Here is a 15,518-nt window from a genome sequence, read left to right as displayed (position 1 = left end):
CGCTTCCACATCCCACTGCTTCCACCGACGTGACCGAGCTATTTCCTCGCCCGCTGCGGGATTCGATATGAAGCGTACTGCACCACAAGGCGACATCGCCGGCCGCTCGACTAAAGGGGCCAACTCGACTCGCCCCCAGCCCCCAGCCGATCGGCAGTGAGTCTTTTGCAGTTTACAATTATATAGCAAATGCAAAAAGAGGAAGATTGTTTCCTAGCTCTCACAAACACAGCAAAACTTTAAAATATTCAACGAGCGCAGCCTTTACCCCCTTTTCTTCCTGTGCCCGGAGACCACGAATTAGGGTTTCTACTAATCATTTGTCAAATCTTCCACACAAACTCAAGGACTTTTGATTTCAAAGCATTCTCTTTCCCTATAATATTGATGTTCACACGTAATTATTCATTCCATTAGGGGGCACACGTGATCTGTATAGCCTCCTGACAAAATATCTCTTATTGATGAGCGACGGCGCCTCTCACCATATGGATATCTGCTGAAGATGAAGAGTAAATACTTGGTATTCAAACGTAACTTGACTTTGATGGAAGTAGTAAGAATCCGTTGACCTATTGCATGTCAAGACTGTTCAGTCTTTTTAAAGTCAAATTAAAAAAGTTTTTTTTCTCCAACAGTGATGGGCTGCCACTTTAATAATTTTGAACATCTATGATTATTATAAGCCATCTGGTGTGTGGACTGCAAAATAGAAAAAAAAGTCATCCGGATGCACAACCAATCCTCCCATCAAAAATGCACACTGGTTAATTATCTCCCCACACATTTGCTTAATAGATTAAATGTAACATTAGCTGGTACGGTGTAATAATTTCTCTGACAGTTCCTCCCATGCAGATGTTCCTTGGGGGACAATGCTTTGGAGTAATGTCCTGTTTACACTGCAGCCTTGTGGGTGGGTACTCACTGTTTTACATATATGGATGTGTGTGTGGGTACGCATTTGGCATTTAGCTTTGACTGTAGTCGCATCTGCGTTGGCATTCCTTTATTAATGTATCTCTCCATATGTGGAGGTTTATTTGGGTCAACACTGCGTTTGTTGTCAATTGTTACTTAAGCTTGTCAGGATACGGGTCTGCGGTTATTAAGCGGGGCTCTGTATTCACATAACATAAACTCTCGCTCTCTCTGAACAAGCGTGGTCTTCTCCCTTTCAACATCCCTCTCACATATAAAGCCACACAAAGCCTACATTTACATTTTAGGAGAGCAGAAATCCATATGCATGCTGCGCCAGCTGCAACATCACTGAGCTGGAGTGTATTTTACAGAAATGAAGGGGGGGGGGATCATTGACATTTAAAGCAGAAATGCTTCCCTGATGCATCTGTCTTGGATGCGGTTAATTCACTGCGTTATATCACGCGCTTAGAGAGTCCTAAACCCAATTAACAGATAGTGATAATCACCTTACGGGCTGCCTCCTTCCCCTTTCAACTATCAGTTCTTTTTTTTTAATTTTTCTGCGAGTGATGTCTGCAAGGGCTAGAAGCTGCTGTGTACCGGAGTCAAATTCGCCGTGTGCATGCACACTTGGCCAGTAAAGCGGATTCTGGTTCTGATTTCTCTTGTCTTCATTAGATTTTGAGTTGTTGCTTCTTGACACTCCCACCATCCCTCTTCCTCCAGCCTCCCTCATCTCCTCTGTCTCTTTTGGCCAAATGCTCAATTTATGGCTTTCTTCACAAGACTCCTTGACTCTCAATTCCCTTTCGAATGATTGTTTTGCTTTCTTGATTTGTATTGAGGTTGCTGAGGTAATATTGGGTGGCCTCGATTGCCTATCATATTTTGTAATTAAGGATTGTACTTGCTAGAGGGAACCGCTTTGTTTGGCGTTATTAAGTTGTCCTCTCTTTATTTGCCAGGTGACAGCTAGCCAACTCCCTCTCTCATCTTTTTTTTTTGTATGTGTGTGGTAGACCTCTTCTTATTATTTTTGCCCATGCACCTTTGTTATCGTTGTATTTTCACATCTTTTCAAGGAGAAAGGACTTGAAAGAAATCAAAGTATTATGAGGCCGGTAGTCATATGAAAAACTCAAGAAAAGCATCATCAGACCAGGAAAATTGGGAATAAAATGAAATGGCCAATGCAATACCTGTCTTTGTAAACCCATGATATATTAATGATTAATTATAGCACAGCGTTATCATTGTGAGCCAGAGACAGTATACAAGGACTGTATTCGACTAGTATAAAAGTATTTTGCTATCAAAAACTTGTTTTGAATGTAACAGATAAAGAATTTTTTTATGAATTTATGTTTTTTTTGAAGAGTGATTTTTAATCACAGGGAGTGGGACCAAAGCCAGATGAATTATAGCGCTGCATTTTGCAGGCTGTATCTGGATCATTTGAAGCGTTTCCCAGTTTTATGATTGTTTCGTTAATATATTTTATTTGGATCTGCAAACATCTTAAAGCGAGCTTTCCCTTAAACAAATTTGCTCCTCTTGATAAAGCATTGACATTTTTATCAATTTGAGACAAAAAGGCGTCCTTTGCTACTTGACTGAAATTTTAAGATAAGTTTCAAAGTAATATGACACAGGGCCTGGTTTCCTCAAGAATTAATTGATGGACTGACAGCCATATGCATGCTGTACACCCCACCTGTCACTCAGGCTCTCGTTCCTTTCCTTTCCCCCCCCCCTTGTCTCTGTATGACACTGAAAAGCGACTTGTCATCTGGATTCAGACAACAACAACAACAACAACAAAAAAAACAGATTTAGCAGCCTACAAATGGGCATTGTATGGATATGCAGTGCGTTCTCTAGCTCGGCATTGGAACAAAACCCAAACCTGAAACATCCCTTTCTTCATCCACAATACTCCATTGTTAACCTGGGAGAAGAGGAAAAACAAACGTGCTAGACATACATAGCAAGGGCAAGAGATCGATTAATGGGTAGATGGAGACTCTTGAATGAAGTAAACGAAGCCGCAGAAGCCACTCGTGGTTGTTGTAGAGTGAACAAAGTTATACGGGCGTCCACAGATGTCGTAAGCTTTGTGAAAGAGCCATCCAGTGTTGATGTAGGAAAATTGCGTGGTCTGAATCAAACATTTTGAGACATTGGGGCGCACGGAGTCGATGATTGCTCTCAAAGTCTCTTGCAATCAATAGCCATGTCCTTGCTGGCATCGATATACTGTACAGATGCAGCGGTTCTGAGACACTGTCAGAATTCATCATACACTTGTTGATGTAGAGCTTCACTCTGTTCTTAAGAGAGACATTTCTTGCCTCTTCTCAGTGGTTACTGAGATGGATAACATCTACCTCTTAACACTAAGCAGCTATCCTGCTGATCACATCAATTCATCCTAGGCTGGTTGAACAGATACTGGAGGCTAACTGAGGTGGGAAGGAAGCACGCACAGCCTATCTGAAGGCCAGTGTCCTGCCAAAGCCCATACAAAGCCACTCAAGGGTAATGGATAACCCTGCTCAGCCCCCATGAACTATAAACGTACAGCTTGGTTAGACACAGCCACAACTCCTCAACACATTATATGCCCAGATAACCAGGATGTTGTAAAATTTCATGTTCACCGACATTGTACTTTTCCCACTGGGGACTTGCACAATGATCACGGTCGTGTACCCCAGGGGGATGACAGATAGACTTTTTTTTACAGTCTGTGAAGTGATACGTGAAGCCAACTGTCTGTTCGCTTATCTAATTAGGTTAATGTTTCCCACAAAGGTTTCAAGCTTTCCTCTTTCCTCTGGCCATATGTAGAACTTTACAATTTGTGACTTTTGGTTGATTTTTAGCTTTGAAACCTACAGCAACATTCTGCCATGCCTTGCCATCTAAATGATGTATCTCTTTTACAAATGTTGGAATAAGCACTGGTACTAAGTTGTGTTATTTCACTGAACTCTTTTGTCCTTGATGCGTCCTCCACAACAATGTATGTTTGTTTTTTTCCTGTAGTTTCACATTATACATCAGAGAAGAGCGCTTTTGTTCAATTTGGAAAATCCATCACCTAGCAGAGAGTACCAACCCTCCAACCATGCCATGCTATGCTCTCTCTCAAAAGACTCCAGATGGCTCAGTCTGCCTTTGTTATAGGCCCATCTCAATCCTTCCTTTTCTCATCTCCTTTCCTTTATACACACCATTAAATTACCCACCTACAACGTTGGATTCAATTTTCTGACAGATGTGTTTGAAAGGGTTTTTTTTTGTACCAGTCTTTCTAGAAAAGGAGGTGACATTCAGTCTCTGACATGCAGTAGCCGTCAGTCTGATGATAGAAATAAGGAAAGCAATCAGCAGCGCATGCTTTGTTTAAGCGGGTAATCTGAGAACCATTATGTTTTCAATCATACATTGTTGCTTCCTTCCTTAATTGTTTAATTTCATTTTTGATGCTCACAATGAGGAGAACAACTCTGCAGGCGACCACTGTGCACCATTGTCTCAGCACCAGTCATTAGATCCACTTCCTTTGAGAAGCTAGAGGAGGCGTGGGTCATGTGAAACTAATTACCTGCTCTCATTCAAATTCTTAAACTGTAAATTTCATACATTAGGTCGATAATGAAACCACAAGAACCAAAAAAAATACAAAGAGACTCCTTAAAATAACAGTTATCAAAATTAGCAGCCGGTTTGTTTGAGCCGAGGCATGTTATAATCGGGGAGTTTCTATATGGGACATTTAACTGCATCCTTAACAATTAAATGACTCCTTTTGTCCTTTCGCGGTGTTAAAAAAATTGCAACCAAGTCATTCTGATGCATTTACAGTCAAGCATTAATCTAAGCTTCTTCTTTTTTTTCTTTCTTGAAATACATCAACTATGGATATATATTCATATTAGGACTTTGTAAAGGTAAGCTTTGCTGATAGAAGAATCCACTCCATTACTTTCCGCTCTTACCCCCAGCTGAAAAGTTTGGCTCATTTTGTGCCAGCGATAAGAACACAACCACATATCCCATTCATTTTACAATGTCAAAATACAACCAAATTTCATCATGGCGCGCTACCTTTCACTTCTTGTACTGGGAGCTCAGTCAATCAATCTGACAGAGAAAACCAATCTATCCAGTTTAATAAAGTAAGAACGGGTAGAGGAACAATCGTGCCGCCACAGGTGGTGCTATGCACTGATCCAGATTGGGCCCCTAATTCATGTCTTGTCAAGCTGACAAAGAAGACACGACTTCATTAATAAGCAAACGAACAATCTACCGCCAGCCAAAGTCCCTCTATAGGTGTAAACACATCCCAGTTCTTATCTTGTAAGGAGGTGAGCCGGGAGTGCTACCAAAAGAGACGGCAAAGATATAAAACCAAGAGAACCTCCTTGCCTATCACATCACAGCAATACATATAACCTGATGAGTGTATCTTGACGAAATCTAAATGGAAATGTCTCAGGGAAAACAAAGGATGGGCGGAGGCCATGGTTATGGTTTGGAGTCCCACAGCTCTGTGAATCGACACGGGCTGATAGATTGCGCTGGGGTCGATGACATTGGCCCGGTAACTAAATCACAGAGAGGAGGAGCGGAGCTGATAAAAACTCTGGGACTGACAAACCGGTTCCGATTAGAGTTTCTTTTCACTCTCTCTCTCTCTCTCTCTCTCTGGAGTGAGGGAGTGATACTTTGAAAACTTGCCTTAGGAGAGTTTTTACAGAGATACTGGTAGGAACTGATTAGCTGCCCTCTCTTCCCTGATGACCCAAACACTTGTGCTGTAGAGTGGAGCAGGGAAGGCTTGCTATCAGATGTATTTGATGCACCTGCCTTCTAATGTGTGTGCAGCTTCCAGCTTGGACCTATATACTGCAGCTGAGCTTCTGGGATCATTATTTTGCATGGGTGGCATTCTTATGTGTTGGCCTGCTGACCCTGAGAGCAGGGCCGGACAGTAGGTATGTTATCAAACCAAAAACGACAAATATATGATCATAAACACACTTTTTGGACATCTCAAACTAAAGTAAATAACGCAAAACTGTTGCTGCCTAAACATAATAGGCCTTAGCTGCAAGCAATTTGGCCCTTGGTATAAAGATTGGACACCGTGCAAATTAAAATTCATTCCAGCTGACATTTTCACTTGCAAGTCCAAATAAATCAGGATTTCATGAAAGATTAATGACATGCTTACTTCAAATGAAATGGTCAATAATAAGATTCACGTTGCTTTGCATTTTAGTGGAGATGCAAAAGTCTCCAGAAGAGGACTTCCTTGAAAAGGGTTCACAACCTATTTATTTTGGGCGATGTGAAGTGATAGGTTGGTATTATTGTTGGATGAAGCATACACACACACGTGCACTTGTGAGTCGTTGTCATCTGCCGACTATTCATCCACTGTTGACTGTCCACCCAACTACTTACGTGAGGGAGGAAATAGTTCCATGCCGTCACCAGAGTGGCACCAGACATGGCCTAAACATGTACAGCAGGGTTGTACATGTATTCATAAACATCCCCCTGTTTATTATATAGTATGAACAGGGCTTTTCGTATATTTCATATGTATCATCAGATGAATAACATTTCAGATAAAATACCTGATAATTCAACTGCAAAGGTTTATTGCATAGGCAGGGTATCAAATATTTAGTTGAAAAAAGACAGGCCACAGTGAAGAGAACTCCTTGTTACCACCAAAACAATTTCACAGAGTTTATACTGGAATGATTAAAAAGTGGTCCAAGGATGGACAACCGGCGAACCAGCGACAGGGTCATGGGCGCCCAAGGTTCATTGATGCATGTAGGGAGTGAAGGCTGGCCCGTCTGGTCCGATCCCACAGAAGAGCTTCTGTAGCTCAGATTGCTGAAAAAGTGAATGCTGGCTATGATAGACAGGTGTCAGAACACACAGTGCATCACAGCTTGCTGCGTATGGGGCTGCATATAATAGCCGCAGACCGGTCAGAGTGCCCGTGATGACCCCTGTCCACCGCTGAAAGCACCTACAGTGGGCATGTGGACTATGGAGCAACTGAAGAAGGTGGCCTGGTCTGATGAATCATGTTTTCTTTTACATCATGTGGACGGCCGGGCGCGTGTGCTTCATTTACTTAGGGGAGAGATGGCACCAGGATGCACTATGGGAAGGACGCAAGTCGGTGGAGGCAATGTGATGCTCTGGGCAATGTTCTGCGGGGAAACCTTGGGACCTGGCATTCATGTGGATGTTACTTTGACGCGTGCCACCTACCTAAACATCATTGCAGACCAGGTAAACCCCTCCACGGCAACAATATTCCCTGATGGCAGTGGCCTCTTTCAGCAGGATAATGCACCCTGCCCCACTGCCAAAATTGTTCACAAATGGTTTGAGGAACATAACAAAGAATTCAAGGTGTTGCCTTGGTGGTCTCCAAATTCCCCAGATCTCAATACAATGAAGCATCTGTGGGATGTGCTGGAAAAACAAGTCCGATCCATGGAGGCCCCACCTCACAACCTACAGGACTTAAAGGATCCGCTGCTAACGCCTTGGTGCCAGATACCAGAGGACACCTTCAGAGGTCTTGTGGAGTCCATGCCTCGACGGGTCCGAGCTGTTTTGGCGGCACGAGAGGTACCTACACAATATTATATAGGTGGTTTTAATGTTTTGGCTGATCAGTGTATGCGCTGAGAGTTGAACGTTGGGGGGTTAAATTATATGTAGTGAAACCATTCTGTCAGTAATCATTGTTCTTCCCTACCTTTATGAAAAAACTCATGTGTTTTGTTGGTGTCATGCGCACAGTACTCGTGGATTAAATAAAGTTTGTTTGATCTGAAGATATTCCTTCGCAACCAGTTAATGCTATCAAACATCTGATATCTTTGAGACATTACGGGAAACCTTGCAACTTTTCAAATCATATCCCTATTTTACAAGCTCCATGATTCCATGGTATCTCAGCTTGATTATTGGCTCTGCCCTGCAGTCATTTGGTGAAATGTGAAATATTTAATGGCTCTATGACTGATTCATCATCAAGCTCCAGCCATAAAGCTTTGTCCTTGCACCATCATGCATAAACTGCAAGGGATCACTTCAACAGTGAAATTCGTATTTTTCCATGAAACTGCATTAGCTCAGAGCACCTCCATTGCAAAAAAACTGAGCTAGTAAAACTCGGGTTATACTAAGGGGAGGCTGAATGTTTCTAACGCTAAGGTTAAGCGACCTTGGTCATTAAAGTTGTGTATCCTGGACCCTGTGTATTGAATTAATCAAACAGCCTTTTTACCGACAGCACTCTCTAACAAAAAAGATATTCAACAAAACCCGAAGTTAAAATTCCTTTGACATGTCTATTGATAATATTGAATTGTAAGAGGCCTCATCTTGATTTGGGCATAACATTTGAAAAGTTCAGCGCTTTTGGAATGGGTGATGGAAAACAAACTTTACAAATACACCATATAAAAGGATTTTGTAACCAAGTCGCACTTTAAAAATTGTCTGTCCTTTTTCCATCGAACATTGCGGAGACTGTCTGTTGCTTACTATTTAATAGGTAAGCAACAGGAATGCAGCACAAATAGCTGAGAGTCTTCACTTTTTGCTTTTTTTTTAAAAAATTTCTTTTGATATGAAACACAGTTTTACAAGTGTACAACAATAAGAACCAGTTCTCTATCAACTGTATAAATATCATGAATACATTTCACAGGGCTGTTTGGACTTAATGTAGTTTAAACTGTATTGATTCCAGGTATGGCCGCTACACAGAGGACAATTTAATACGGCCGATTCACCTGGCCTACATGTCTTTGGACTGTGGGAGGAAACCCACGCAGACACGGGGAGAACATGCAAACTCCACACAGAGGACGACCCGGGACGACCCACCAAGGTTGGACTACCCCGGGGCTCGAACCCAGGTACTTCTTGCTGTGAGGTGACCGCGCTAACCACTGTGCCACCGTGCCGCCTTGTGTGTGACTCAATTTTTTAAAGATAATAGGCTTTACGGAGGTCAGTTCGTATGTACGAGAGTTCGTAAATCGGGCGTTTGTAACCTGGGGACTACCTGTACTACACGCAAATGTTGCATCTGGTCTTAATGGGTTAACTGCTAATATGGCATAGTTAACTACTAATAAACGAATAATATTTCTTAAGCTTAATAAAGCAAAAAACAAAAAAAAACTTAGCAAAGGTTTAACAATGATAGAGTAGGCAAGTTAGTAAGACTCAATAAATGTGTTTGTAACGCTATTATACACAATTATAAGAAACTCATGAGGCTTTTGTTAATGTTCTTAAGCAGTCTATAAAGTAACAAGTTTCTTATAAGTGCCTATAAATCTCTGATCTAACAATAACTGTGTTACAGTAAACATGTTTATGATATTATTATTAACACTTACGTAGTCTTAACACATAATAATGCTAATAAACATCTTATAAGGCCTTATAAGGGCCTTATTACTAAATAACTAACGCTTATTAAAGGAGTGTATTATGAAGCATTACCATTTTCTTTTGAATTTACGTCTTTTTTTCCCATTTAGATATTTGTTTCTATTCAGTTTGTGGCAGACAGAAGGCCACAGCGTGTTGGATCTTGGACCGTGATGTTTTATCCGCTGCATCTTCCATATTATCAAGAATTGAGTGAAAACGTGCTCTTAATGGCATGCTGCTGTGGGGTGAATCAAAGTGTGAGGAAATCCTCTCTGACCTTTACCAAAACACTCCACGGTATACGACCACGAGAGCTCAGAAATGTGTTATGGTCCCACAGATACACACTTGTGCTTAATTAAATATTCTGTTTAAATTCCCTTGTGTTATCATCAGCAGACCCTTAGTGCTTATCACTTCATGCCAGTCTCTTCTACAAATATTTACCCTGGAAACTTGCTTCTTCAATAGAATACCAATTCCAAAACACAGACCTTTGTACCTGGGGGGAGGAGTGTGTGGCATGCCACTGAGTGTTGGATTAGCGGGGGGTGAATTAATACAGCATCTGCTCTTCTTCCCATTCACTCATCTTACATTTGTTTGTATTCATCCCATTTACACATCCCAACGAAATTTCCATCTGTGCTAACATACAGTACGTCCATTTTGCCCATCCAGTCCTCCGTGTAGTGGCCATACCTGGGATTAACAGTTTAACTACATTATGGTGAAAATGTAGTGCTAATCCAGATAGGGGAGCCGTGAAAAGCATAGTTAACTGTTAACTAGTGCACAATAGAGGATTTATTAACTTTAAAAAGACATTTTTCTCACTTTAGATGCGGTAGCTTCCAAAAGCATAGTTAAGCGTCACGTCTTTGCCTCGCCAGCCCTGCCCTCGTCAGGCCGCTCCCACCGCCTTACCCAGCTCATCTGGTTCATCGACCTCACCTGGAGCTCTCCAGAGCTCACACCTCACCTGCATCTCCAATCAGGCCCATCAGCCCATCTTGGCCGGGATAGGAAGCCACTCTGCTCTCCAGACCATGCCGGAGCGTTGAACCACTTCAAGTGCGTAGACGACTCAGGCTCTAGCTTTGAACCTTTTTGGCCAAGCCTAACCCCTATTTCCTTCTGCCTCTAGTTAGACCTCCCTGCCATTGCCTGGACCAGGCCTGTACGAGAACCACGACCCCGCCAAGACCACCGCCTGTACGAGACCCATGAGCCTACCAAGCCCGCCACCTCCAAGTGCTGTTGTCCCTCTTTGGCTTTTCTCCCCCATCCTGTCTCTCGTCCTGCTTTTGGGTCCTACACCTGGTAGCCCTGACAGTTAAGTGCATAGTTAACTGCTAATAAATGCGCAATAAAATGCTTGGTAAAGGTTTAACAATGACATAATAGGTAAGTCAGTTAAACTCAATACATTTTTATAACGCTATTATGAACAACTGTAAGGAACTCGAGGCTTTTATTAACGTTCTTAAGCGGTCAGTAAACTTCAGTTTCTTTTAAGTGCCTGCACAAGTGCTTACGTCATAATCTAACAATAAACGTGTATATGATGCTATTATTAACACATGGTCTCATTAACACAATGTTAATAAGCATCTTATAAGGATTTATAAGGGCCTTATTACCTATTAACTAACGCTTATTATAGGAGTGTATTATAAACCAAGAAAATATACTACCACAGATTTGTATGTGGACTTTGACATAACACAACAGACATTAAATCCAATACTATAATCCTAACTGCAAGCCCATCCTAATGGCCCAGCGCTGAAAGACATAGTTGCAGAAGCCATGTGCAAATAAATAGGTGACTGGAAACCAACACATCACAAAACATGGACTCCAAAGTGGATCAATAGCTACTCCAAGTTGTTGCAGTGATTTAAAAAAAAACATGTTTAGCCTGTATTATTAATCCATCTTCTATTAAATGTTCAACATGGGATCAGTGTTCATGCACGTATCACTCTCACGTTACGTTTGATAAATAATCGTTTCCCCGTCTTCGCCAAGTGTGACAAACGTCACAGAGCCGCGGTGTGGCGGTGCAACAGGAATCACTATATCACTCAGATAACAAGCCCCCAAGAACTCATATTCACGGCTGAATGGGTATACAGTTAATAGTTTCTGTTCTAATACGATAGTTAAGTGCAAGATTGGAATCTTAATGTGAATAAGGTGTTCAAATTGCCAACTCTTAGAGGGTCATTAATTTGTGGCCTCTTCTTGGACTGCGTCCATATTTGAGTTAAGAGCGGACTCATCTTTTTAAGATGAGAGCATGCTGCGGATTAAAACGAGTGGGAATGGTAACAATGATTTTGATGTTTGCAAGAGTTTTAATAATGATATTTGGTTATATTTTCCTGTTTTACCTGAGGGTGGTTGGTAGTGTGAGTGGGAAGGATCGGCCAGCATGCAGGTGTTGTTGGTTTTTTTTTAGAGAGCCATTTTATTTTTTCATTGTATTCTTACAACAAATTTGTTCTCTGCATTTAACCCATCCTATTGTGCAGGAGCACTGGGCAGCTGCAGCGTCCGGGGACCAATTGCCTCGGTCAGGGGCACAGACAGGAGTATTAACCCTAACAGGCATGCCTTTTGGATGGTGGGAGGAAACTGGAGCATCCGGAGGAGACCCACTCAGACACGGGGAGAACATGCAAACTCCACACAGAAAGGACTTCGAACGGCCTGGGGTTCGAACCCAGGACCTTCTTGCTGTAAGGTAACAGTGCTAACCACTGGGCCACCATGCTGCCCAGTGGTTAGCAGATAATAAATAAATGAATAAATAAAAATTCAGATTGGCCAAAAAAAAAAAGAAAAGAGAACCATAAACAATTTGATTAGGTCTACCACTTAGGGTCCTCCTCTGCAGATAATTAGTGGGGGGGGGGGCTTCACGTTACACAAAACACTGGCCCTGCCGTCTGTGTCCAATCAGGGACGGTCTCTGGAAGTAGTGCCACTTTGACCCAGGTGGCATCACTCTCCCCCCATTTGGAGCTGTAGTGGTACTTAATTGTACTCCAGCAGAATATTAATCAAATTTAGCCTCTCACGAGCCATAATCAAGACATGCATATTGTTAGTGACGTCGATAAACAAGTAAACATTCCCATCTTCGGAACTAACTGACATTACAGCAAAACAAAATCCAAAACAAACCCACAAAGACATTTTAAAGGGGAAGTGCACTCCTTCGCCCTACAGGGTCGGGCAGGTGAGGGAATTAAAGTCCTCCTACAGAAAACCCGGGGGGGGGGGGAGGGGACTAAACACAAGTGAACAGGCGTTTCCCTGACGTCACAAGTTCGCGGCAGGGCGACGAGACGAGTGAGAGGAATGTGCGTCGTCCTCTCAGCCCACATACCGACGCTGACTGGAGGTAATGACACACTGGGCATGGAGGACGCAGCCTCCCTGACATTTCCTCCACAAAAACGATACACAAGCCACGTCTATTTTTACATGTACGCTGCAAGTGGTAGATTGGAAAATCTCAGCACTGTGCAACGTTCCCATTCTTTCATATGAAAAGAGGAGAAAACGGCTCCTTATGTTGGGTGCTGTTCAGTGAGAAGCGATGGCTGTGCTAACTAGTTTATTTAATGGGGGGGGGATGTTTGCTATGAGACAGTATGAGCTTTTAAAACTTTTCAAAGGAGCCGCTTGGCAGCGAGCAGCCTTTCTCTGACAGATGGCCGAGCGAGGCGAGGGAATGGAGGAGTGAGACAGATCAGACCCGACTGGAGATGGAGGCATCGGAAAAAACAGTTTCGGAAGTGAGGGTGAAAAATTGGTGGATGGAGGACGGATCGCAACAAAAAAAAGAAAGAAAAGAAAAGGGAAAGGGGGGGGGCTGCAAGATTTACTCCAAAGACGGATCACGTAACTGCTACGCCAATTTGGAGCGTCTCGAGCTGAGGGGGTGGTCTCTCCGCCGGCCTCGCTGACGCAAGCATTAGGCGTTTCACTGAGTCACGTGGGGGGGATTGCTCCGCATTGTTTTGGGGGGTTTTATGGTCCCTCGTGGAGTCCTATATGGTAAGCAGAGTTTACGCTTCACATGGCGAACCCGGGTCATCCTTATTTGCATTGCAATTAAGGATTGTTTTAACGCCTATAAAAACGCGGCCGCTTCATATCGTAGATGGCCCCGCCGCAAATGGTGTGGCAGGCGCGAGGCAATACAGAGGCTCTCGCCGGGTTAATTAACCCCGCTCGTGCTTTCCTCGTGTTCTTGTTAGGATAAATGGCGTTTCCGGGGAGAGGCTCGGAACTACATATGAGCTGATGAAAGTGGCGTGATCACTGGGGGACCGGAGCAAAGCAATGCATAGTGATTAGACCGCGGGTCAGCGGGAGAATGTCAGAGAGATAGCGAGGGCCTGTAAACACGCCGCGGTGACGGACACGACCGCCAAGGCTAGTACTCGTTGCCTCCGTTGATTAGGTTGGTTTGGGTTAGGGATAGGGTTAGCCAATCAGAGATAGAGTAGGGGCGGGTCTTCCCGGAATCCAGGTGAACGCTCTGTCAAGGAGTACTAGCCAATCAGAGGCAGAGTTCCCGGAAAACGGGTACGAAAAAAAATCACGCACACAGCGGTCATAGATGGAGAAGGACGGCGAGCGTGTTTGTTGCTCTGACGTATGCTCCGGACACCTGCTGGCGACACGGTGAACTCCAGGCCACATATCCTAAACAATACTGGGTGTTCGTTCGTATTCTTGGCATGACGCTACTGGCCCACGAGGCGGGCCTTAAATTAATTTAGCACTTCTGTTTTTCCCTCTTTCAGCCGTTAACACCATCTGCTGTGTCCAAGTCCAACCTGCTGTTCGAAACCAAACCACCTGATTTTCTAGCAAACTCCGCACCATCCTGCCAGTCTCTCATCCACTCACGTCTCCCCGGGGATTCGTCGTTGTTAGGCAGACAGTTTGTGGACTCCGTACAGGATGTATCCAATCGGTATTCAATCTTGTTTTTTTTGTTTTGTTTTGTGGTGTGTTTTTTTCCCCCCACTCTCTCCCTCTCTCATTCTGACAGCCTCTGCAGCCGACCAAACTTTATCTTCCAGATAGGAATAACTATCTGCATCATCTTCCTCCCTCTGTAAATTGTTTTTCCCTCACCTCTCCTGACTTGCGGTAGACCATCAACGTGATTTAGTGACGGACACTTGGTTGATTTCATTTGTATGTTTCCGGTCTCTCGGCTGCGCGTCAAGCCAGACTAACATGCGGCGCAGCGCCTTGAATGTGAATTAGCAGGGGCGTCGTTTGCTTGTGTCATCCCGAAGACGAGCGGCGCTGCCACGTTTCACAGTTTATTTGAAGGACAGCGGTGATAAACGAGATTCATTTGTTGCTGTTATTCCAGCGCCCTTCTCAAACTGAAAGTAAAGAAATAGCCACGTTGCTCCCACGGGGGTAATCATAAAGTTATTCCTATGTAGGTAGCCTGGGGGGCGGCGCAGTGGTCAGCGTGGTCGCCTCACAGCCATAAGGTCCTTGGTTCGATCCCCGGGGCTGTACAACCTTGGAGGGGGGGGTTGTCCTGTGTGGGGTTTGCATGGTCTCCCCGTGTCTGCGTGGGTTTCCTCCGGGTGCTCCGGTTTCCTCCTACAGTCCAAACACATGTAGGTCAGGTGGATGGGCCGTACTGGATTGTTTCTAGGTGTGACTGTGTGGGCCCTGTGATGCCCTAGCGGCCTGTCCAGGGTGTCTTCCCCGCCTGCCACCCAGTGACTGCTGGGATAGGCTCCAGCATCCCACCACCCGAATTCGGAGCAGCGGCTTGGATAATGGATGGATGGATGGATGGATGTAGCCTGGTAAATTCCTGACAATTACGAGAGAAGGAAGGCTATGAGATAGCAAGGAGGCTACCATAGCCTCAGTGGTTAAAGCAAATTCGTTAAGTCAAGATTGAAGATTGGAGATTCTTTTTTACGTCTCGTCTCATTATAAAAGTACAAGAGAGTAAAATTCTTGTCAGCTCCTCAACACTGCAGCAACAATAGCAATAAAATAGTAACAAAACAGAACAAAAAAGC

This window comes from Lampris incognitus, chromosome 9, assembly GCF_029633865.1.
Source record: "Lampris incognitus isolate fLamInc1 chromosome 9, fLamInc1.hap2, whole genome shotgun sequence".
In the NCBI taxonomy this organism is placed as follows: Eukaryota; Metazoa; Chordata; class Actinopteri; order Lampriformes; family Lampridae; genus Lampris; species Lampris incognitus.
This window is presented reverse-complemented; position numbering follows the sequence as displayed.